We start from the raw sequence: 23,997 nt of genomic DNA on the forward strand, positions 1-23,997 counted from the left end.
AAAAAACGTCAGTGAAGAAAGATGTAAAAAATAGCCCTATATGTCACAGAAAAAAATAATACACCACCTGGGTAAAATCTCTATAAAGTGTTTGGTCCTTAAGGGGTTAAACACCTTACTAGTTCACAAATGTAATACCCCCACTACAGTGAGCAGGTACATATGGCATAGTGATAGGGTCAAGGACCGGGAGATGCAGGGTTTATTAAGGGGATTGTATCATCTCAATGCTGCGAGATTGAAATGTTGCTGCATGCCCTATTTTGCACAATTCATTGCCCATTTCTTCCTAGTGGATCTTAAAATAAAAATTGCCGTGCATCTTGTGTGCAACTTTTACCATTGAAACCTATTGGAAGTACTTGAAATCTTCTCACGTGTGTAAATCACAAGTACATAGATGCAAGGCAATGCGCTTTTAAGCAAAAACGCATCGTGCTCATATTCAGCATCGCAATTTTACAAGCGCGATATTGGCATGAGTTTCCCAAAGCGATCTAGCGCTCGCCCATGTGAATGCATCCTTAACCTGCCCCAAGTGTTACACTGAAGGCCATTCCAGAAGTGTCATACTGTATGGATTTTCTTGGCAAAAATCCAATGAGAAAGTGTTGCCTTAGGCCGCCTGCACACAAACGAATTTTTGCTGCGAATCCACGGTTGGCGTCTACTCTGCGAATCCGCAGCAAATGCCATTTGTCACTCGTTATAGAAAAAGGATTCTTCCTGCACACAAGCGAAATCGAACCACGATTTCTGCTCACGGAGGAAAAAAAAAAAAAATATGCAGCATGCTCCATTTTTTCATGGATTCTGCGCGGACGGCTTGAAGTCGATGGAAGGCATCAGACTAGCGGCCCTTCTGCAATTGACATTGTGCAGCGACGGCGCAGGAAACAAACATTTGAAAAGGAAAAAAAATAAATAAATAAATAAACAATCTCTACTGTGCATGTCCGACGGCGGGCCATCGAGACCATCCGCGATACAGATGAAAATGAAAGAAAAGCGGTATGCAGTGTCGCCGGCCGCGGTCAAGGCTGGATTCCACTGCGGGTTCCCCTATGGGGTAACAGCACGCATACATTACTCGCTGCTCACCCAAAAATTGCCAGTAGAACTGACGCGCTATGTCTAGTGCACGTTGTTCTATGTAAGGGCCGGACAATTCCCAAAGCCAAGCCGCCAATGGTTTAATATAGGCTACTGCCATTTGTGTTTTTCGCTTGCCCTCTACTTAACAGCAGTAAGTGAATCCACTACTAACCAGCGACATGCTGAATAAGTGTGTTCTCTGGAGCGGTCCGTGGCACTAGCCTGGCATTACGCTCATGGCTTAGTGATACAGATGTCCCTGTCTGGGTCGGCGGAGTTGATACACTTCACTGCTATAGGCTGTGTCTGAGCTCTACATTTACACTGGGGCTACCAAGGGTCACATGACCAGCGATTACCGTATAGCTTTGCAACCTTACATGCTCATTAAGCTCAATGGAATCATGGTACGAATATCAAGTGGTAGCAAAAAAAATCCATAGAGGTTGGATTTTTAAAAAGGGATATTTGGGTTACAGCAACTTGTGACTTGCAACGTGATCTCATTATGTTGCACACGGCTGGTTTTGCATTGCAGAATCCAGAGCGGGCATCCTGTCTCCAGATTATGTGCACCGACGAGAACATCCGCAATACAGATAAGAAGAATCTGGACAGGTACACGGGGGTCACCAGCTGGGCACAGGGTCACATTCCACATGTGGTATCACACGTGCAGAATACAACCCAGCCGTGTGCAGGCAGCCTAACAATGACACCCAATGTCCACAGGCAGATTTGATTTTTGGGAGATCCGCAAAACAAGCCGCCCATAGAGATGCATTAGCGTCCGCAGGACAGTATAAAGCATGCAGATGTGATTTTTTTCCCGACGTGCGGATCGCACACAGAAGAAATCGCAGCACGCTCCATTTTCCTCCAGATCCCGTGCGGATGGCTTACGTTGAAGTCAATGGAAGCTGTCTGAACAGGGGACCGCCTGCAGCTGTCACTGTGGACAGGGCATGGATCCACGGGAAAGCAGGAGATGTGGGGGAAAAAAAGAAAGCACTGTGCATGCACCAGGCGCATACAGACATATCTGCCGTGCTGAAGACAGAAGATGCAGCTGTGACGGAGGAGACCCGTACTGGATCTGCAGAGGTAAGAAAATGTATTTTCCTCTCTATGTCCGCGGGCACGCATGGATACCACTATAGGATTGCGTGCGTGCAAGAGGACACGGGGCCTGAGAGTGCAAAGTCACACGGCTACACTGGTCGGTAAGCCAAACCTCCTTCATATAGTAAGATGGTAACATCGGGCTTATCCCCACCCTTATAATAATTGTATAGAACAAAAAATATAACTATTGGAATACAATTTCAGGAAACAAAAGTTTAATAAGTTGTAAATATGCAATACAGGCAGTAAGTGGGAAAAGGCTTTCAACAGAAATGTACTAAACATTTGCGCAGTCTATGAATTTGTTCTCAGAAATAGTATTGACCCCATCAGATCCTCCTTCATAGAGGGTCTCAAATCTGAGCTCTACCTTTGTTTTGTTGTTTTTACAAGCCGAAGTTGGTACATTTCTACCAACTCCACTTTAAAAAAAAAAAAAAAAAGGAACCCTGACTTCAGCTCCACAGTGGCTAAGAGTTGCCACGTCACCCTAGGGTGTCTTCGCACACGCCATCAACGTCGCAGGAAACTGCAGCAGATGTTTCTGTGGAGATTCCACAGCGTTTATAGTACAAGCCGTGCAGATGAGACGTAAGGAACACGCAGAGTATCTGGGATCTGCAGGTTCTAGGTCCACAGCCCGGCTAGGTGGTGGATTCTCACTGCGGATCACAAGGGCCAATTTCAACCTTGAAAATACACACGTTCGCACTATTTGCTGCAGATCTTCCGCAGCAGACAACTTGTGTGAGCCGGTCCTTCTAGTTGGAGAAAGAGGAGTTACTGTTATTGCTTCAGTCTATGTTACAATGTGAAGGGATGGAAGTGCCACACAATGCCCTAATAGTACAGCAGATGCTATTTTCTCTCCCATACTGGGTAGACAACAGAACTCTATACAAATCAGTGTGATGTGACTGACAAGACCTCCGTGCTGGCACACTGGTTCCCCTCTTTGCCCTCAGTGCCAACTCCGCCTTGTACTGAACTGCATCTGCCAATCTGGTCACTATGAGTAGACGGCTAAAGAGCTACTAAATGGTCACTGAGGATGACAGATGCTTACCAGCAACTAGTCTTTTAGATTACCGACTTAGAAGGAAGCCACTTCTGCTACGAGGTACAGATGCAGACGAAAGTGGCGACCACGAAAGCGACAGAACCCTGTAATATTTTGGTGGCACCTTGGAGCAGCTGTTTGAAGGGGCCACATTGTTCTGCCAAGTGCTGTGCCCCCTCATTGTTTACCAGGCACAGCTCCGTACCTCGAGAGGGAACCTGTCAGCAGGCTGCCTGAACCACGGGTAGTATGAACTCGGGACGGTTACGTACATAACATTCACATAGGTTTTTTTCTGTAACGCTGTGGGGCTTCACAACTAACATACGCTGAAGATGCAGACAGAACGGAGCTCCAAGTCATGGGGTGATGCTCTACCGGCCTCTCCCTGCCCGGCTCCCCTAAAGTCACAGTACTCTCCCCTTCTGTGTATAGGATGAAACCCTACATGATGGGGAGGGGGGGGGGGGGGGAGCTAGTGCAGAGCCCTGTCCCAAAAGCATCTTCAGAAGTGCCAAAGTATTTTAGAAGAAAACATACACAGATGCAATGTGCGGACCGCTACCGGGTTGGGGCAGCATCAACCTGGTGACAGGTTCCCTTTAATAGTGGCTGTGCCTGGTAGTGAAGCGTGGTCCCATTTACTTCTATGGGATATACAGCCTTGCACAGCTCAGGTGTTTCCTTAATACTGGCCAAGATGGGAATATCCTTTAAAGGGGAATCTCATTTTATAGCAGTTACAAAAAAAGAAGGCTGAGAGGAGACCTAATAGCTGTCTACAAATATCTGAAGGGCTGTCACAGTGCAGAGGGATCAGCTCTATTCTCATTTGTACAAGGAAAGACTAGAAGCAATGGGATGACACTGAAATGGAGGAGACACAAATTAGATATTAGAAAAAACTTTGACAGTGAGGTTGATCAATGAGTGGAACAGGTTACCAAGGGAGTTGGTGAGTTCTCCTTCAATGGAAGTGTTCAGACAAAGGCTGGACAAATATCTGTCTGGGGTGATGTAGTGAATCCTGCACTGAGCAGGGAGTTGGACCCGAAGACCCTGGGGGTACCTTCCAACTCTACCATTCAATGATTCAATTTTTCCAAATGTCCTGGAAGCAGCACTAAGCCATACCAGCCGTGCCTCCCAGTCTTACAGGGATGAAAAGAGGGACAATTTAGGCGCGTCATGGCGGTTTACCTAAGCTCTGGCCACACCGAATCCACACACCTAACCACCCCAAATCACACCCAACCTCCTCTAGTAATAACATGAGAATATTCCAACTCCACATACTCTATATGCAACCTAAAAGTGGCACCATTAAGAAGATACAACTCATCCTGCAAAAACAAGTCATCACACGGGTGTAAAGACAAAAACACAAGGAGATATATAAGTGGTCTGGTCAATAAGGCACAAAATAGTCTGGTCTTTAAGGGGTCAAGACTAATGTCATACGGACTGACGGGCCACATATGGCTAAGTCCCTCCCACCCACAGCAGTACCATATGATGACTTGCGCAGCCATTGGGCACTACTGTGCAGCTTCAGTCAGGCACTCAGTTGCACCTGCAGACTGGCATCGGACCGCCCGAGGACATTTGTACTGCGCTGCTGGCGCACATGGCAGGTTCTAGTCGTGGTACGGACCAGACTAGAACAAGCAGCGATTTAAATTTTTTTCGGACAGACCATTGGTCCGTGTAAAAACTGGCACATATAAATAGCCTCACAGGCCGTAATGGGTCTGTGTGCTGCCCAGGGAATACACAGCTGTCTCATGAGGCCCAATGGGCTAATCAGTGGTTGGTAAAACTACAACTCTCAGCAGGCCCTGAGGATCTGCAACGGTCATCATCATGGCTTACCGGAGGTGGCAGTTACTTCTATTGAAGTGACAGGAATAGCCCCACTCTCTTAACCTCCATCCCAACCCCGTTACTTGCAGCCAATGGTGTGGGCTGTGCCCAGAGAGTGAGGAGGGCTGCAGTACTGACCCCAACCACCGCGGAGCTGTGGAACATGAAGGGGGTGGCTGCAGCAAGATGCAACATAACAGATGAGACTGCCTGGGAGTTGGCATTCCTGGGTCCACCACGGAAGCCAGCAAGCGCACAGTGGTGAGTCACAGTGATGTCATCATGTGGGGGCATGGCCAGAACTAGCAAAATAGGAGGTAGAGTGGGGATAGCAATTAAAAATCTAGACTGATCTAGGAGGGTTGGCACCACTTAATATAGGCCGGCACTGATGCCCTCTGTTGAGAACACTGCCTCCTTGTTTAGTAAGGCTTCTGCCCATATCCATATGGCGTTTTATTTTTCATCTTGGCCACTGGGGGGCATATGACCAGACCAGTCTACCAGCTGCCTCTATTTACTAACACAGTGGATGGGCTAGTTTTCCATGCCGAGCGCTGGGTACGGGCACCTTTACACGGGGTGACTATCCGATACATGCTTAAGGAGGGAATTCAAATATTAGTCATTCAATGGTGAGTGATAAGTCACTACTTGTTACAGCTTACCAATAAATAGTCGCTGGTTGATGAAAAGTAGGGTATTATTGTATCTTGAAGCCACCAGAAGCTAGGGAAAACGCCAGTCATACCCCTAGCTCCCGATTGGCGGAATAGGTAATGGTCCAACAAGGTGCCGCAATGGATGAGGGGCTGAAGCGGCATCCCATGTAAGTGAGCCGCACTCCCTCCCTCTGTCTTACCCATCACAGTGCTGCACCCATTACCCGGCTTGGTGTCACTGTCCCGCTGCTGTTGGCTCCCTGCTTCAGAGAGCCGCGGTCCATGTGGCATTCCCTCTGACGCTTTTGGGTCACTTGTCTTCTAATGCATGCAGGCGACTGGCCTGCGCAGCTGTGTGATCCCTGCTGTGCTCCTGGATGGTGCGGCTGCTGCTGGTCAGTGTCTGTCCCGCTGGCCCTGTGGCCTCCCTGCAGCAGCCACGATTTCAAAAGTTACATCTGGTGGTGGTGGGGGGACCGCGTGCCCAGCGGCTCTGAGTGTCTCTCCCGCCGGCCCTGTGGCCTCCCTGCAGCGGCCAGAATACGAAAGTAACATCTGGGGGGGGGGGGGGGGGGGGGGTGCAGCAAAAGCCGCTTCCCAGTGCTTTTGCCTCAGTGCTTTGTAGCCCGAGCTGCGCTACAGCACTGAGGGGGGTTCCGCCTTGTGGGTCGGTGGCAAGGCAGCGGATGCTTTTCCCAGCAACTTTTAGTGGCCTTCAAGGACCTAGAGGCCAGCCTGCTGTGCAGCCAATCAGGTGCAGTGGGCGTCACCCACCTCTCCCCGTCAGTCTTGGCTCCCTCAGGACTTCCTGGTGGCATCAAGATACAATAATACCGATAAGGAGTCTGTTAAGTCAAGTCACAGTTGTTCACATTTGAAGATGACTTTGTATGGAAGTCGCTCTATAATGCCGGCTGCACCCAGGCGGGTTGGATTCTGTATGCAGGCTGGCATCCGCATGTACCAGCTGTACTTCTCTTCTGTACTGAGGACGGTCCGCACGGCTCGCCATGAGACATGCGCAGTACAGATTTGTTTTTAAAAACCCCTACTTTTCCCAGGTCAATTACTAGGTGATGTCACTGCGGACGGGCCGCGGATCGGAGAGCATCCATTGACTTCAATGGAAGCCATCTGCGCAAAAATACAACATGCTGCCATTTTTCTCTGCGATTCCCGTGGACCCCGATCTGGATTCCACAATGCTGATCCGCCCGTGTGCAGCCGGCCTTACTGATATCTCTACAAGCAACTAACGAGCAAGCAGCACTGCGTGTAAACACTAACGAGCGGCTCTCCGTGCACCAACGACTAGCTGAACAATAATTACTCCATGACCCTTCGTCTATAGGGGCCGCTGACAGCGGACATGCCCCATCTTCAGCTGCCATGTTGAAGCGCTGGGCATACAGAACAAGGTGGCGGTGCGGATACTATCTGTTTATACCACCACACATGGAAGAGGCGCTCACATATAAATGTAAAGTGTCCGGTCCCTTTAACCCACGAATGGCACTTAAAGGGATGCAGCCACTTCTGATTCCATCCACTGACAACAGCAGATAAAGCTGTACACGGGGACCGCCCGTCACTGCCAGCCCATGGAAGGACAGGGTTAACGGTCTGCCACTGGGACTGATCCGATGGGCACCATACCCTGCACCTGCCCCCCGGGCACACGTTACCTGCACGACAGCTGTGCTCATTCATCTCCCATGCCCACGGCCAGCTGTCCCAGAGCCGCTCACCCCCGGACCGTCACTGCTCCATGCCGGGAGCGGCTCCCACCAGCTTCTCCCCACAGGCCCGGTGACGTCAGCAAGCCGGTGCACTGCCGAGCTGCGGAGCCGCTGCACTGAGCCGCGCACTTCCTGGATCCGGTCCCGTGGTGCGGTGACGCCGGTGAGGGGCGGCGGGGTGTGTGCGCGCTCCCGGGGCTCTCGCGGGAACTGCCGGGTGTGAGCGCGCAGTCACTAGTGTTGTGGACGCGCACTGTGTGCGGCCGGCTGTCACCCCTCACAGGGAGCGGCAGGAGCACAAATATGTCCTATATTAACAATGTGGCCCTAAACTAAGGGGACCTAATCTTCCCACGGTCAGAGCGGGGCGGAGGGGTGTGGTTAAGGGTGGGGCGAAAGGTGTGGTCAGATGCGGGGGTGTGGTCGGGGCGGGGCTTATCATGATGTATGCTTTCACCTCAATCCTTATAAACGGTACAGGGCTGATTAACCCCTTAGTGACAGAGCCTTTTTGCTTTTTATCATTTTGGTTTTTTCCTCCCCCATTTTAAGAAATCGTAACTCCTTTATGTATCTATCGACGTTGCTGTATGAGGGCTTGTTTTTGGCGTGACGAGTTGTATTTTTCAACAGTACCATATAATGTACTGAAAACTTTAAAAACATTTAAGTGGAGAGAAATGGAAAAAAACGACATTCCACCATCTTTCGTTGCGTCTTGTTTCTACGGCGCACAAACTGCAACAAAAATGACCCGATAACTTTATTCTATGGGTCATTACAATTACTACAATACCAGAACGAGAGTGGTAGACAGAACAAGAGCGATAGACAGAGAGAGCAATAGAAAGACAGATCAATAGAGAGACCCAGAGAAAGACAGATAGAGAGAGAGAGAGAGACAAACAGAGAGACAGACAATGAGATAGATAAACAGAGAGAGAGAAAGACAGTAAGAGACAGAGATATGTGTCTATATCAGATATGTGCTCCAAATACAATCACCTAAGCAGGCAGATTTAGAAGTTCACAACCACCACTTCTGAAACATTCTATTTCGCATAGCATACATCGGGTCAATCTAGTAGTACCAAATCAGCTGCAAGTAAGCAAATGATTTCCATGCAAAATCAGTCTGTTTTTGGGATGCGTAATTTGCCTCAGAAATTTCTGCTGTGGACACTCCGCACACCCTAAGTCAGCTTGAAGTACGCTGCCGCGGGCAGTGTGGCCTCAGTAGTAATAGTGACTCCTACAGTGGCCTCAATAGTAATAGTGACCCCCACAGTGACCTCAGTAGTAATAGGGACCCCACAGTGGCCACATTAGTAATAGTAACCCCTATATTGGCTCCAGTAGTAATAGTGACCCCCACAGTGGCCTCAGTAGTGATAGTGACCCCTATATCGGCCCCTAGTAGTAACAGTGATCCCTATATTAGCCCCAGTAGTACTAGTGTCCCCCAAAGTGACCTCAGTAGTAATAGTGACCCCCACAGTGGCCTCAGTAGTAATAGTGTCCCCACAGTGGTCTCAGTAGTGATACCGTAGTATCCCCTTTATTGGCCCCAGTAGTAATAGTGACTCTCACAGTGGCCCCAGTAGTAATAGTGAGCCCCCCCACAGTCGCCTCAGTAGTAATAGTGACCCCCACAGTGGCCTCAGTAGTAATAATGTCTCCCACAGTGGCCTCAATAGTGATAGTGTCACATTTTTTGGTCCCAGTAGCAATATTGACCCTCACAGTAGCCTCAGTAGTAATAGTGTCCCCAACAGTGGCCTCAGTAGTGATAGTGTCCCCTTTATTGTCCCCAGTAATGATAGTGACCGTCACAGTGGTCTCAGTAATAATAGTGTTCCCTTTATTGGCCACAGTGGTAATAGTGTCCCCCACAGTGGCCTCAGTAGTAATTGTGTCCCTTTTATTGGCACCGGTAGCAGTAATGACCCTCATAGTGTCCCCAGTAGTAATACTATTACCACTATTATTAATAGTGTTCCCTATATCGGCCCAGTATTAATAGTCACCCCCACAATGGTCCCTCTAAGGCTGATATACTTACCTCCTCCTTGTCTTAAGAGCACAGCTGCTCCTTTGCTCAGCGCAGCTGTGGGCGGAAGTGTGAGCGCCCAGGCGCCTCCAACCTTTTTCTCTCCTCCTGCGGAACCACGGATGAAAGGCCAGGGGAGGAGGATCCCAGGTGCACACACTGCTGTCAGTGTGTGCATCCCGCAGCAGTGCTACTGAGTGATTACTAACTGGGGAGCCGCGGCACCCCGGCTGAATATCAGCTTGCAATTAAATATCAATATGACCAGATGTCCCAAAAGCGGGACAAAAAGCTGTCCTGCTTAGGACCCTGGGAGAAGCGTGACACAGGCTTCCAAAGTGGGACTGTCCCGGCTAAATCCAGACGTCTGGTCACTTAGCCCTAAATGATGCAGTCAGAAAATAGCGGTCAGATAACAGTTCCACACAGTGATTACAGTGCAGTTACCTCCAGTGATCACAGCCAGTGTATGCATTTTCATCGTTTTTATATTTTTGCCCAGACTCGTGACTTCTTCCAGCCATGACTCGTCTCTTCACACTTTTCCCGTCCGGCCACTACCTCTAATACCCTTCCCAGGTGTCCCCATAGTAATAATACCTTTGTGCCCCATACAGCACAAGTGCCATAAAATAATAGTATACCCACACAGTAATAACTTCCCCAGAATGCCCCTCTAATTCCCCTCTCTCCTATCCAAAACAAACCTGGCCGTCAGTGCAGCACTCACTTCCTCACACACGCTGCTTCCTAACACCTTGTGGCTGCCCGCATGGCTCAATGCCTGCCGGGAGTATGAGTGCTGGAGACGGGGGAAGGAGTGGGTTGCACAGGGAACCATGATGTGTCAGATAGACTCCGACGTAGTTTTTAACTATATCCACTTTCTGAGGATATGGATACACTTGAGAGTACTGCCTTTGCCAGAGGTTGCACCATTTGCCCCATAGTTTGTTGTGAAGCAACAAAAAAAAGCAGTACTCAGCTCTTTTTTTTTTACAGACGACATGTGACTGCTGCAGCCAATCAGTGGGCATTGTGGTCATGGACACATATTGTACTACTAGCATCAAGGCTTCCATTGCTGAGCTGCGATGCTAGGATGCTGCCCACTAGTTAACAAGGACCACAATAGCTTCTGAGGTGGATCACTGGGAAAAAGATAATGTGAGAACTCTGCTTTCCTTTTTTTTGTTTTACACCATTTGCATTTTTTTAAACTTTCTTATAAGTTGAATAACCCCTTCTTCAACTGACCTTCCCCATAAACTCATCAGCTATGGGGAATTTATTTCACTAGGGAATAGGAGACAACCAACCGTGTCTGGGAGCAACTTTTATTTTGGCGCACCAAAGAATCTGACATTGAAATCCATTACTTTGATAGGACAATCAAGAGGCTTTCACATGCATTAAGTAGTTGGCAGACATGTATGAGTAGTATACAAGGGCAGTACATAGAATGGCCTGTAGGGGGCTGTTGACTGGCATTCTGTTACCAGAAATGAGAGAAAAAACCTGTGGGTGTGGCAGGAAGTAAGAAAGAAGTATCAGTTCTTGGCACACTCAGAGGGAGGTTGGCTGCAGCCAGAGTGAGAGGCTGTAGCAGCAGCAGCTGCCGCCGGGCACTTGGAGCTTAAGGCTCATGTGGACCAGTCGGGCCCATCACAAGCTTTACGTGATCTCTATGATCTTGGTAAATAAGGGCAGGCTCATATGAACGTAATTTAATTGCACATTAAGCGCACATAATACGCTGTGACTGGAACCAGGAAAATAGATTCATTTTCATTGATCCAGTCACATTTGCATATATATAGCGTATAATATGCACGTAAAAAAGAACGCATCATGTTCTATTTTACAGTGTGTTCCGAGCGATAGAGCCCAATTTTTCTGTATGGGAGCATAATAAACACTTTTCATACACAATTACATTGCATATGTGTGGCGTTTATACGCACCACTACTAAGCGACAGCGGTAAATAAAAAAAACGCTGAAAAACTGCGCATGACAGCAAGCTTGAGATACGCTGTAATGTGCAGTCCAAAATCGCTGCCAAGCACAGTGAAACACCGGCTCACACAGTGGTAAAACGCTGCATTTATACATGCAGAATTTTACGCATACGCTCGTGTGAGCGTGTTCTAAGGTAGGGAAAGCAGAATGATCAGCCTTAGACCACCAGGGACAATGACATGAAAGCCCCTCATTGTCCTAGGCCACCGAGGGAACTGTCCCTAAAGGGGTTCCAGTTCCACTTTTATGTATGTGCTGAACTCTTTCAGTGCACATGCAGATATAAGCAGCATAGAGCTGGATGGAGCCAGGGGAACGGCCGAGAAAGCGGTCACATGACTAAATTACGTTACCACCACCATCTTCATTCTTATAGACAGGAAGAATGCTGCAACTAGTACTTATAGCGGGCCTTCAAATAAAGAGTGGCATAAGCACTGTAGTGCTAGAGTAGTCCCGGTGATGAGATATGCCAACAGATAACTCCTTTAAATAATATAGAATTGTTACACATCTTGTTCAGTCAGTAAATGATCATTTGTCGGGATTTGCTTTAAGACGTATTAATAAAATTTGGCGAACACCAATCTTGCATTTATATATTTAGCTAACTGATGGAAACTTGATGCATGAAGGATAGTAACTGGGGAGGTAATTGACATATTTTTCATTTCAAACCGGGGATGAGGCCTGGCAGGACTTCTGTTGACATGTAAGCTGAGAATTTTGACAGGAGGAAGTGCAAAAGTATGTCATCACATAGTCTTTCTGACTCAGAAAGGCAGCGAATACTGTAAACAGGCAGTTCTAGTTCTACTACGTTTCCATGGAGAGGGAAAAACAAAACAACGGGTGTGAACACTCTTAGCTGCTTTTTTTCCCCAAAACAGTCAATTTCATGAACGTTTTTATATTTCTTCTGAAGAAACTGGAATCAGAGCAGCACAACATACTAAACTACTAGACGTAAAGAGATTTTTTTTTCTTAAAGCTATGTTTCCCCTGCAAGAACATATACTCACCTCTACCGGCTCTCCCACACTGTTGCTCGGTCCTCGGTCTCTGGTGTTTCTTTACTGGCTGCAGTACAGAACGTGACAGGCTGCTGCAGCCAATGACCAACCTCAGCATCCACGCGCTGAGCTCTGTCATTGGCTGCAGCAGTCAGTGGCATTCTATAAACAGACTTGCGCCCTGTAAACATGATGTCACATGGGTGGTGGTGCTGGACACAGCGGGGAGCCAGGAGAGGTGAGTATATGACTGTTTGTTAGTTGTAGCAGGAGAACATTAACATTTTAATGCTAGAAAAGAAAAAAAGAAAGCATATATATCGAATTTAGTTTGATATAGTGAAAAAGATATTGTACACTACTATTTGTAGTAAACAATCTTACAATCTAAGAACAGTTTTTTATCCTCCTCTACATTGGCATGTACAATGTAATAAGGTTACACCAAGAGCCTCAGAATTCTAGTTATCAGTTGGCATATCTTTAACCCCTTAGTGACGGCCCCATAGTGTTTTTACATCTTGCCATTGAAGGACGTGTATGGAGGGAGATAGTGGCGCTATCTCCCTCAAAACAGCGCGGACATCAGCTGTTTATTACAGCTAACACCCGCGAGCAATAGCTGCAATCGGCCGCATGGATGATCGCCGCTATTACCCCTTTAAATGCCGAACATTGTTCGGGAGTACCGTACAGCCCTCTTGCGGTGACATCGGGGGAGCTGTGCAGGTATCATGGCAGCCGGGAGCCTTCTGAAAGGCTGTCTTGGCATACTGCCCATCAAGCCGTTCCTGTGGGGTGGCTTGGTAGGCTGACTGTCAGAATGCAGTATGATGTAACGTTGTGGCATTAAATTACACTGCAGGAGCGATCAAAGCATCGCATGGTTGTGGTCCCCCATGGGGACTAAAGGAAAGTGTAAAAAGAAAAACTGTAAAGTTTTACTAATTATTAAAAAAAGTAATAAAAGTTCAAAGAAAAACCCTTTTACCATATTTGCAATAAAAAAATCTAAATAATAAAGTAAAAATACGTATTTGGTATCGCTACATCTGAAAAAGTCCGATCTATCAAAGTAATGCATTATTTACCGCGCGCGGTGAACGTTGTCCGAAAAAATAGATAACGCCAGAAATGCGCTTTTTTTGGTCCCCCCCCCCCCATCTCCAAGAAAAAATATAATAAAAAGCGATTAATAAGTCGTTTGTATCATCGGAAATGACAGGACATACTGCACGAAATGAGCCCTCACACAACTATGTCGACAGTAAAATAAAAAAGTTATTGTGCGCAGAAAATAGAGGCAGAAAATAATTTTTTTAAAAATTAAATATCTTAAAAAAAAAATACAAGTAGTACAACAAAAAAAACTATGTAAGTTTGGGATCGTAGTAATCATACTGAACCATAGAATAAAGTTATCATGTCATTTTTGTTGAAGTTTGTGCGCCGTAGGAAGCAGGACACACGGAAAGATGGCAGAATGTCGTTTTTTTTCCATTTCTCGCCACTTAAAATTTTAAAAAAAAATTTCAGTACATTATATGGTGTAATATATAGTACCATTGAAAAATACAACTCGTCCCGCAAAAAAACAAGCCCTCATACAGCTATGTCGATGGATAAATAAAGGAGTTACGTTTTTTTTAAAAGAGAGGAGGAAAAAACAAAAATAGAAAAAAACAAAAAAGCTCCGTCATTAAGGGGTTAAAATAGACTATCGATTGGGCAGGGAATACCTGCAATTATTGAAGGAGAGGGCGCTTTGAACTAGTTAACCAATCTAGTAAATTATTGGCATGTATGGTTAGTCAGCATTCATTCCCCCACTATACTGAGGATATTATCCTCAGACAACTTTATACTTACTGAACCCAATGATATACTTAAAAGATTTAGACAATTCTATAGCATCTTCTACAAGTCCCAGATTACATATACTATTGAGGAGCTGTGAGCTTCCTTGGATACTATCAGATTCCCACCACTCCTTGACGACCATGTATACTTACTAGATTCCCCCATTACCCCATATGAGAATGAGGAAGCTCTATTATCTATGGCTAGGGAAAAGGCATCAGGATCAGATGATCTGCCTATGGTGAAATAGACATACAATATAGAGAGATGCTAATTCCACAACTGCTCTCCATTTATGAGAGGGTATTTGCAGAAGGCCGTTTCTCAGACTCATTTTCTGAGGTTACTATACGACTAGAGATGAGCGAACGCGTTCGTCCGAGCTTGATATTCGTGCGAATATTAGGGTGTTCGGGATGTTCGTTACTCGTAACGAACACCATGCGGTGTTCTGGTTAATTTAACTTTCTTCCCTGAGACGTTAGCGCTTTTTTTTGGCCAATATAAAGACAGGGAAGGCATTACAACTTCCCCCTGCAACGTTTAAGCCCTATACCACCCCCCTGCTGTGAGTGGCTGGGGAGATAAGGTGTCCGCCTGATATAAAAGTCTGCCCCTCCCGCGGTTCGCTATGGATGCATTCTATATGCGCTCAATGGGGCCGGCGGCAGCAGCGCTGACCCCATTGAGAACATATAGAAGAGAAATCCTTCTTCTCTGGCACAGCTGTAACAGCTGTAGCAGAGAAGAACGATGTTTGCCCATTGAATTCAATGGAGCCAGCAATACAGCATGTTCCACTGAATGCAATGGGCTGCCGGCGATCGCAGGATGAATGGTCGGAAAGGGGTTAAATATATAACCCCTTTCCTGCAATTCATCCAGAAATGTGTTACACTAAAAATATATACCGGCGTATAAGGCGACCGGGCGTATAAGACGACCCCCCAACTGTCACCTTATACGCCGGTAATACAGTGGAGCAAAGAATAAAAATCATTACTCACTTTTTCAGATGATCTGCGGCGCTCCTGCAGGCTGTCGCTCCTTCCTGGTTCCCGGCAGACTATTCCTTTCTCCACGAAAGGCTTTAAATCCCTGCCTCCAGAAACACATGTGCCTTCAGCCAATCACAGCCAATGACAATGATGTCATTGAATGGCTGTGATTGGCTGTGTTTCTGGAGGCGGGGATTTCAAGCCAATCACAGCCATTCAATGACATCATTGTCATTGGCTGTGATTGGCTGTGTTTCTGGAGGCGGGGATTTCAAGCCTTTCGTGCAGAAAGGAATACTCTGCCGTGGATTAGGAGGGAGCGACAGCCTGCAGGAGCGCCGCAGATCATCTGAAAAAGTGAGTAATGCTTTTTATTCTTTGCTCCACTGTATTACCGGCGTATAAGGTGACAGTTGGGGGGGCGTCTTATACGCCCGGTCGCCTTATACGCCGGTATATATTTTTAGTGTAACACATTTCTGGATGAATTGCAGGAAAGGGGTTATATATTTAACCCCTTTCCGACCATTCATCCTGCGATCGCCGGCAGCCCATTGCATTCAGTGGAACATGCTGTATTGCTGGCTCCATTGAATTCAATGGGCAAACATCGTTCTTCTCTGCTACAGCTGTTACAGCTGTGGCAGAGGAGAACGATCTTTATGCTGACAGTGGGGGGGGGGGGCACTCTTGCCGCTATTGTGGCTTAATAGTGGGACCTGTGAACTTGAGATGCAGCCCACCATGTAGCCCCTCGCCTGCCCTATCCGTCACTGTGTCATTCCCATCACTTTCCTGAATTGCCCAGATTTTCACACATGAAAACCTTAGCGAGCATCGGCGAAATACAAAAATGTTCTGGTCGCCCATTGACTTCAATGGGGTTCGTTGTTCGAAACGAACCCTCGAGCATCACGGGAAGTTCGTTCCGAATAACGAACACCCGAACATTTTGGTGTTCGCTCATCTCTATATACTACTGATATTAAAACCTGATGTGAACCCAGAGCAGTGTGGCTCTTTTTGAGCCATCTCTCTCTTAAACACAGATTATAAAATTCTAACCAAAGTCCTGGCAACCCGACCAAATCTAGCTATTCATGACTTTGTACACCTCGATCAATCAGGTTTTATGCCTGGGAAATCTACCTCTAATAGTAGAAGAGTTCAGGTGATTACACAAATTAGTTGGAACTGGCAGAGTGATTGGGCCTTGCGTCTCTTTCAGTATATGCACTTAGAGGTGAGTTAGATTGTTCTCAGTATATACACATAGAGATCAGTTATATTATCCTCAGTTTATACACACAGAGGTCAGTTATATTCTCTTCAGTATGTACACATAGAGGTGAGGTAGATTCTCCTCAGCATGTGCACATAGAGGTCAGTTAGATTCGCTTTAGTATATACACATAGAGGAGTGTTAGATTCTTTTCAGCATATACACATAGAGTTTAGGTAATTCTCCTCAGTATATGCACACAAAAGTCAGTTAGATTCTCCTTAGTATATACACATAGAGGAGCATTACATTCTCCTCAGTATATACACATTAGAGGTGAGGTATATTCTCCTCAGTACACAAATCTTTTCCCTAGGCTTTATGGTTTCTGAGAAAATAACTATGTCATGTTACAGGCTGAAATAGATGGATGTTGCCTTCATCCAGCCTAACACGTTACTTTGTATCATGGGTTTTCACCGTTTTTCACGATTATAATTAAAAATTGAAGTTGCAACCCCTTTATTTTTCCTATTAGCATGTAAAGAATGCTTGTGCCAAATTTCACGTTTGTGCGGTACAGATGTGTGTTATTATTTATATTACTTAGGGGTCACTTACTTTTGCACTTAGAATTGAATAATCAAGTTGTGACCCCTTTTCCTATTTAGGACCTAAAGAAGGGTCGTGCCAAGTTTAACACTTGTGCGACACCAGGGAGTTAGAGAATTAGATTAGGTACATTACACAGCGGTGCCAATACTTTTGAACTAAGCATTGAATAAACGAGTTGTGACCCCTTTACTTTTGTTATTTAGACCTAATGAATGGGCATGCCAAATTTCTCATTTGTACGACATCGGGAAGTTACATAATACAGGGGGTCACTTACTTTTGCACTTAGAATTGAATGATCACGTCGTGACCCATTTACTTTTCCTAATGGTTGTGCCAAATTTCATGTTTGTACGACATCGGTAAGTTAGAGAATTAGCGTCCAGTCAGTGAGCGAGTGAGGGCTTTTGCCTTTATATATAAATAGATATACTTTCTATGCAATTTCTGTATTTCTCAAATCAGCCTATGCAAACACACCTAATATTTTACGCTTGTATGGGCAAGATTCTTGTATTCTCCCCTACGCATGGTTCTCAGAGGAAAGCTGGCCTGGGAGCAACGCAGGACCACTCCACTGATAAGAGAAGCTACTCGCACCGACCTTTACATTTTTAGGTTGATGATCACATTACGTGTTTTGTTTCTCCTTGTTTCTTAGAAGTCACATGTTTTAATAGTAACACACACCTTAAGGCGTTAACATATGGTAATTGTTAGAAATTAAAACCTATCCTGAGTTTTTATGACTTTAAGGGTATGTATCTTCACTGTTATGTCATTTTGTGTAACCAATCTGGTGTGAATACAATTACCATTCTGTACACTACTCTTTTCTGATGCATTGCTTTGTCTGTAAAAAGTTACGTTACTTCCTGATATAACGTAGAAGCACACTGGCTTTAATAGTCTGTCAGTGTCAAGTTTCTTCCCGTGCACATTTTCTCTGATAAGCAATTTGGAACAGCCAGTGAAATCAGAGGAACTGATTGGTTTCCGTGACACCAAAGACTTTGTATCTGAAATATTATTTTGGTCTGTGCTGGAGTAGACTAGCCACCCAGGTCTGCCAATGGGAAAAACAGATAACTGGGTATAGAGGAACCTCTCTTGAGACTCCCTTTTGGTGAAATAGCTCTCTACCACAACTGATAAATCTCCCAGACACACACTGGTTGGTTATGGAGTCACCTCAAAAACATTTATACATACATGGGATATTTGTCCCTTTTGAGCAATTTAAAAAAATATACTGTGTTTCCCTGAAAATAAGACCTACCCTGATAATAAGATGATTGTTGTGTGTGTGTGTGTGCGCGCGCTTGAAATATAAGCTATCCCCCAAAATAAGCCCTAGCTACACTACATGAAAAAAAAAACTTACCTCGCAGATGCCGTTCCCCATACCTCTCTTTGCTCTCCACGCGCGCCGGAATTCTTTCTTATCATCCTCAGCAGTGACCGAGCAAACATTTCCTGTTAACGTAGGTTGAATACCCCGCCTCCAGTAAGAGAATTGGCTCATTAAGTGTCGGTTGTAATTGGCTCATGCTGCGCTTCTAGGTGATGTATTATTATTTTTTCCTGCAGCTAGGGCTTCTTTTTGGGTTAGGGCTTATATTTCTAGGTACACTCCCACCCTACCCCAGAAAATCCCTGCGAGGTTTTCCTTCATCCCAGTAAGTAATTACAATAAAAAGAGTAATTTGTTGTTGAAAACTGAACACTTTTTGGGCTGCCTCTAGCTTGTATGCAAGATGTAACATGGGTGAGCATGGATGCATATAGGTTCTGTATGGTATCCTGTGGCATATTGGTCTACATTTGCTGGAGTTAAGCCTCTAGATCGTGCAAATTCATAGGCTGTCGAAGTTGGCGTTCTCAGATGGCTGACAGTGGGTGGGTGTCAAAGGCAGTACAAGTAATAGGCATCGTGAGACTAAATGTCCCTTAGTAAATAGCCTGGAAATGGTTCAAATGGATACAGGGGCCTGTAACATTGGTGCCTCCTGTCCCTGGAGGGCGGACAACAAAACAGATGGAGCTGCGTGTGCTTGTCAGACAATCAGACATTCCTTTCTACTGGTGGTCTGTTGAAGGTGACCTAAGCAGAATTGCCTTGTATGCGTGCCCTCATGCATCCATTGTTCCCAACATCTACTAATAGTCTTGTTAGAATGGCCCAGATGGTGCGCAGTAATGACCATCCAGCTTCTCGCATTCCTATAATGCTCCCATCTCAAACTCTGTTAACTGGGTAAAATCTGCTTGTCACAGGGACGGAAAAAGTCTATAGAACTAAAGCTAAGCCCTTTTCACAGTAACAGACTAAAATATAAATTCTTTATTAGGGATATATTAAAAGACATAAATGGGCTAACACACAAACAAAAAAATATAAACCAGAAAAGTCCGTAACTTTTTGGTATACCACTGGCCTCCACTCAAAAACCGGATATGTGTGTGGGGCCAGATAACAGATCAGTGCTACAAGCAAGTAGTAGGAAGAGCTTAGTCACTTCCTAAACTGGTAAAGATCATACAGCATCAAGATTTGGAGGTATGATGCTCCTCTAACTTGGTATTGAAGTGCTGTAATGATCTACCAGAGTGATTGCTGTCTTAGACAGTATCCAACATAGGGACGTGTCAATATCTCAAACTCTTTAACATCAATCACGGGCAAAGAGAAATTTTTTTTTTCCCTATAATAAGGATTTTTCACAATCGGACACTCATAGTCGGAGTGTTTAAATGAACTGTGCTCGATGCGTTTCCCCACAAGAAAAATTGTGGTTCATCAGGAGCTCAGATGAATTCGACAGGCATTCGTATAGCACTGTTTGTAGTAATGAATTAACCAAAGATGTTTAAGATGAAGTCAGATAATACAAATGGTGCAGTGACTTAGAGACAATCTGTGTGATTGCTCAGTATGTCAGATGCATAGAAGCAAAATTGCATGTTAGGCACCAACTAAAGAGATACAGGTATACTCCCAGCATTGGTATGCAGAGTATGGTCTCTCTGCTCAATCTTAGCTAATGGGGGTTTGTAAGTAGGAAGTCTGAGAGATATTGGCTCAGTATATTATGGAAACTGCAGCCAGAGTATAGGCTCCCTGAGTAACAGAGAGCTATAAAGCTGTAAATCTGGATGCAGCATTAGCTTGGCAGTTTCAATAATAGCCCAGGCTCATCAAGGACTGTCTCATCTTGATGATATAACGAAAATCAGATGAGGATGTTAGGTATATAGAAAATGGTCACCATATAAGTGTGGCCACCTCTATAACCAGACTAAACTTCAGACCTAAGCTGAAAATATAGACTAGGTGTAAAGAGCCTTCCTGCATGCTACCAGGTATAGAGTAGCAGCAGGTTTCTCTGATCTACTCCTTCCTACAGAGGATAGTTGTTATGCCCATGCATCAAACGGTCACAAAGCACCAAAAATAAATAAAGAGGTAAAGCCTGTGGCTCTGATGGTGAGCCACAGGGGTAATGCAAGAGTGTATGTGTCAGCCTCTCATATACTGATTACTGGACCGCCTTGATGGGAGGAGAGTAATGAGTGAGCCAATCAGCGGCTCTCAAAAATAAAGGGGACCCGACTATGCAAATATCCATACTGCAGCTCTAATTAGAGTGTTTTGGATGTGAATCCAAAGTTGTAACATGCTTATTAGCATATTACCGGCAAGGGGGTTAAGTAAAGCAGTGCATAGCGGTGTCTGATCGCTCACCGCTATGCCAGATTATTCAAAAATTATGCTAGTAGCTCCTACCAGCATAGGAAGCTACTGCACATGCGTGTGACATCATCAGATGGTCACGTGATCGCAAGAATGGTCACATGACCGCCAGGAAGGTTCTGGCGGTAAAAGAGATGGAATGCAAGCCCTATATGGACCGGAGGGCAACCACAACGACCAGAGCCAGGATTCAAAACATTTAAAGCTGCTAAATAAAGGTGTATTTGCAATGTTTGTACCGTATATACCGGCGTATAAGGCGACGGGGCGTATAAGACGACCCCCCAACTGTCACCTTATACGCCGGTATACAGTGGAGAAAAAAAAAAAATTCATTACTCACCTGCCCCGGCGTTCTGTTGCGCTCCGGCAGGATGTCGCTCGCTCCGGCAGGCTGTCGCTCGCTCCTCGTCCCCGTCGCAGCATAGCTTTCTGAATGCGGGGCTTGAAATCCCCGCTTCCAGAAAGCTAATACACACGCCGGCAGCCATGACATCATTGAATGGCTGTGATTGGCTAAAGCACACGTGGCTTCAGCCAATCACACTATTCAATGACATCATTGAATGGGTGTGATTGCTAACACGTGCGCTTTTTTTTTTTGTATTACCGGCGCATAAGACGACCCCCGACTGCAGAGCAGATTTTTCGGGGTTCAAAAGTCGTCTTATACGCCGGTATATACGGTACTTTCCTTTATGTATTATAATTTGTAAAGGACAAATATGGATGGTACCCATTATGAAGATGTTCTTTCAGGTAAGTATGCAAATCCAGTAATATATAATGGTACTCAAATGCAGAATAAGTATAATGCCACACAAGTACATGTTTAGATGATCTGATATCGAATATGTACACCATAATAGGATATACAGGCTGAAGGAGAACATGGAATGGTCTATTCGGAGGAGAACATATTAATAAATCTTATCCAGGGAAAAGGCACAAATACTGACTGAATTAATCCAGGAAACAATTAAAGCATAAACTTTCATTGAGGCCGAGTGGATTCAGACTGTTCATACGAAATATCCATGCCGCTTCCTTTTGTAACAGCCGCTGGTCCACATTTCCCCTTCTCCCATGTGTGCGTAACAATTCTATGCCTTGGAATTTTAGCGTATTTGCATCACCATTATGCGTTGACCAAATGTGGTCCGCTAAAGGTGTAGATTCTCGTCTTTCTATGTTTCCTATGTGGCCAAGTATCCTGCGCCGGAACTGCTGTATAGTTTTTTGGGCAGGGGCAGGTGACCATGTAAATGATATTACGAGTTTTGCAGTTAATAAAATCTTGGCACTGGAAAGTCCGGTTGGAAACAGCACACGTGAAAGAATTAGCTTTTAGAATGAAGGGGCAGGCGGCACAGGTATGGCACGGAAAAGTGCCTACTGGTCTGTTTTGACCTAACCAAGTCAGTCTGGATTCGTCAGGATGTAAATGGCTTTTGACGAGATGATCTTTTAAATTGTGGCCTCGTCTGTAAGTAATGCATGGTTTCGTAGGTATGTAATCTCTAATATCCGGATCATTTTTGAGAATGTCCCAATAATGAGATAAAATCTCTCGTATCTGCACCGAAGCTGTATCAAAGGTGCCTATCACTCGTGGAGAGTGTTCAATGGCCCGTACTCGTGGTGTTAGTAATGTAGTACGAGGCTGTTGAGATGCGTATTGATAGGCTTTCATGACTACTTCCTCAGGGTACCCCCTTGTTGTAAAACGTTTCATCAGTTTTTTACTTTCTTGGAAGAAGGAAGCTTCATCCGAACAATTACGACGTAGACGAAGGAACTGGCCCTTAGGAATACCGCATTTCAAGGGTGTAGGATGGTAACTCTGCCAGCCCAATAGACTGTTGGTAGCAGTCTGCTTCCGGTGCAAAGTTGACGAGATGGTACCATCCTCGTTCTTAGAGATCCGAAGATCTAGGAAGGGTAATGATGTCGGGTGGATGTCACTAGTGACACGTAGATTTAAGGTGTTCACATTTAGTGCATCAACAAAGGTCTCCAAAGATGAGGGAGTCCCCTTCCATAGAACGAGGATGTCGTCTATATAGCGTAACCAGAGGATGATGTTGTCGGACCAGAGTGGATTATTGTAAATGACCCTTTCCTCCCACCAGCCCAGGTACAGATTAGCATAAGATGGGGCACATGGCGTCCCCATCGCTGTACCCCTGAGCTGGTGGAAGTACTCGGAGTCAAACACAAAATAATTGTGCTTCAAGATGAATTCGAGTAGGTCAACGACACACTGGTTATGACTATTATAATGTGCACCCCTTTGTTGGAGAAAGGAAGACACTGCTGTCAAACCGCCGTCATGAGGGATGGAGCTATACAGTGCTTCGATGTCTAATGATGCTAGAATGACATCGGAATCGATTGTAATACCATCAAGAATACGCAGGACGTCCATCGTATCTCTAACATACGATCTCAATGATAGAACGTATGGGCGCAAGATCTTATCAATGTAAATGCTAACATTCTGGGTGAGATTATTTACCCCCGATACGATAGGACGTCCCTTAATAGGGTTAGTACCCTTATGCACCTTTGGCAGTGCGTAAAACATAGCGATGGTTGGAGTTGGAGGGTACATGAAACGGTATTCATTGGTATCAATATTTCCGGCAGCCAATTCCCGTTGTAAAAGATCACGCAGTAGGACCAAAAATGAATTTGTTGGGTCACATGAGAGAGTACCATAGGTGGAGGGATCATTCAAAAGTCGGCGGCACATGTCAATATATTGTGATCTATTAAGAATCACAATATTGCCACCTTTATCAGTTGGCTTTATAATAATCGCAGGATTTTTTTCAAGATTTTTAAGTGCCTTAGTTTCCCCTTGTGTCAGATTAGAACGTGGACCTAAAAAGGTTTTCAAAGTTTTAAGATCATTTTT

General features: G+C 45.4%; 1 protein-coding gene across 3 annotated transcripts in view; it reads right to left on the reverse strand.

Moving 5' to 3' along the window:
• Positions 1 to 7,831, reverse strand: part of TAB3 (TGF-beta activated kinase 1 (MAP3K7) binding protein 3) — a 44,541-nt gene extending 36,710 nt beyond the window's left edge. The window contains exon 1 of one of the 3 annotated variants that reach the window (XM_066577949.1): positions 7,491 to 7,831. The gene's annotated coding sequence lies outside the window, so the exon portion shown is untranslated. The remainder of the gene's footprint in view (positions 1 to 7,490) is intronic. The other 2 variants (XM_066577943.1, XM_066577935.1) reach the window with 2 other exon arrangements.
• Positions 7,832 to 23,997: the final 16,166 nt, after the last annotated feature.

Source organism: Eleutherodactylus coqui, chromosome 1 (assembly GCF_035609145.1).
Source record: "Eleutherodactylus coqui strain aEleCoq1 chromosome 1, aEleCoq1.hap1, whole genome shotgun sequence".
In the NCBI taxonomy this organism is placed as follows: Eukaryota; Metazoa; Chordata; class Amphibia; order Anura; family Eleutherodactylidae; genus Eleutherodactylus; species Eleutherodactylus coqui.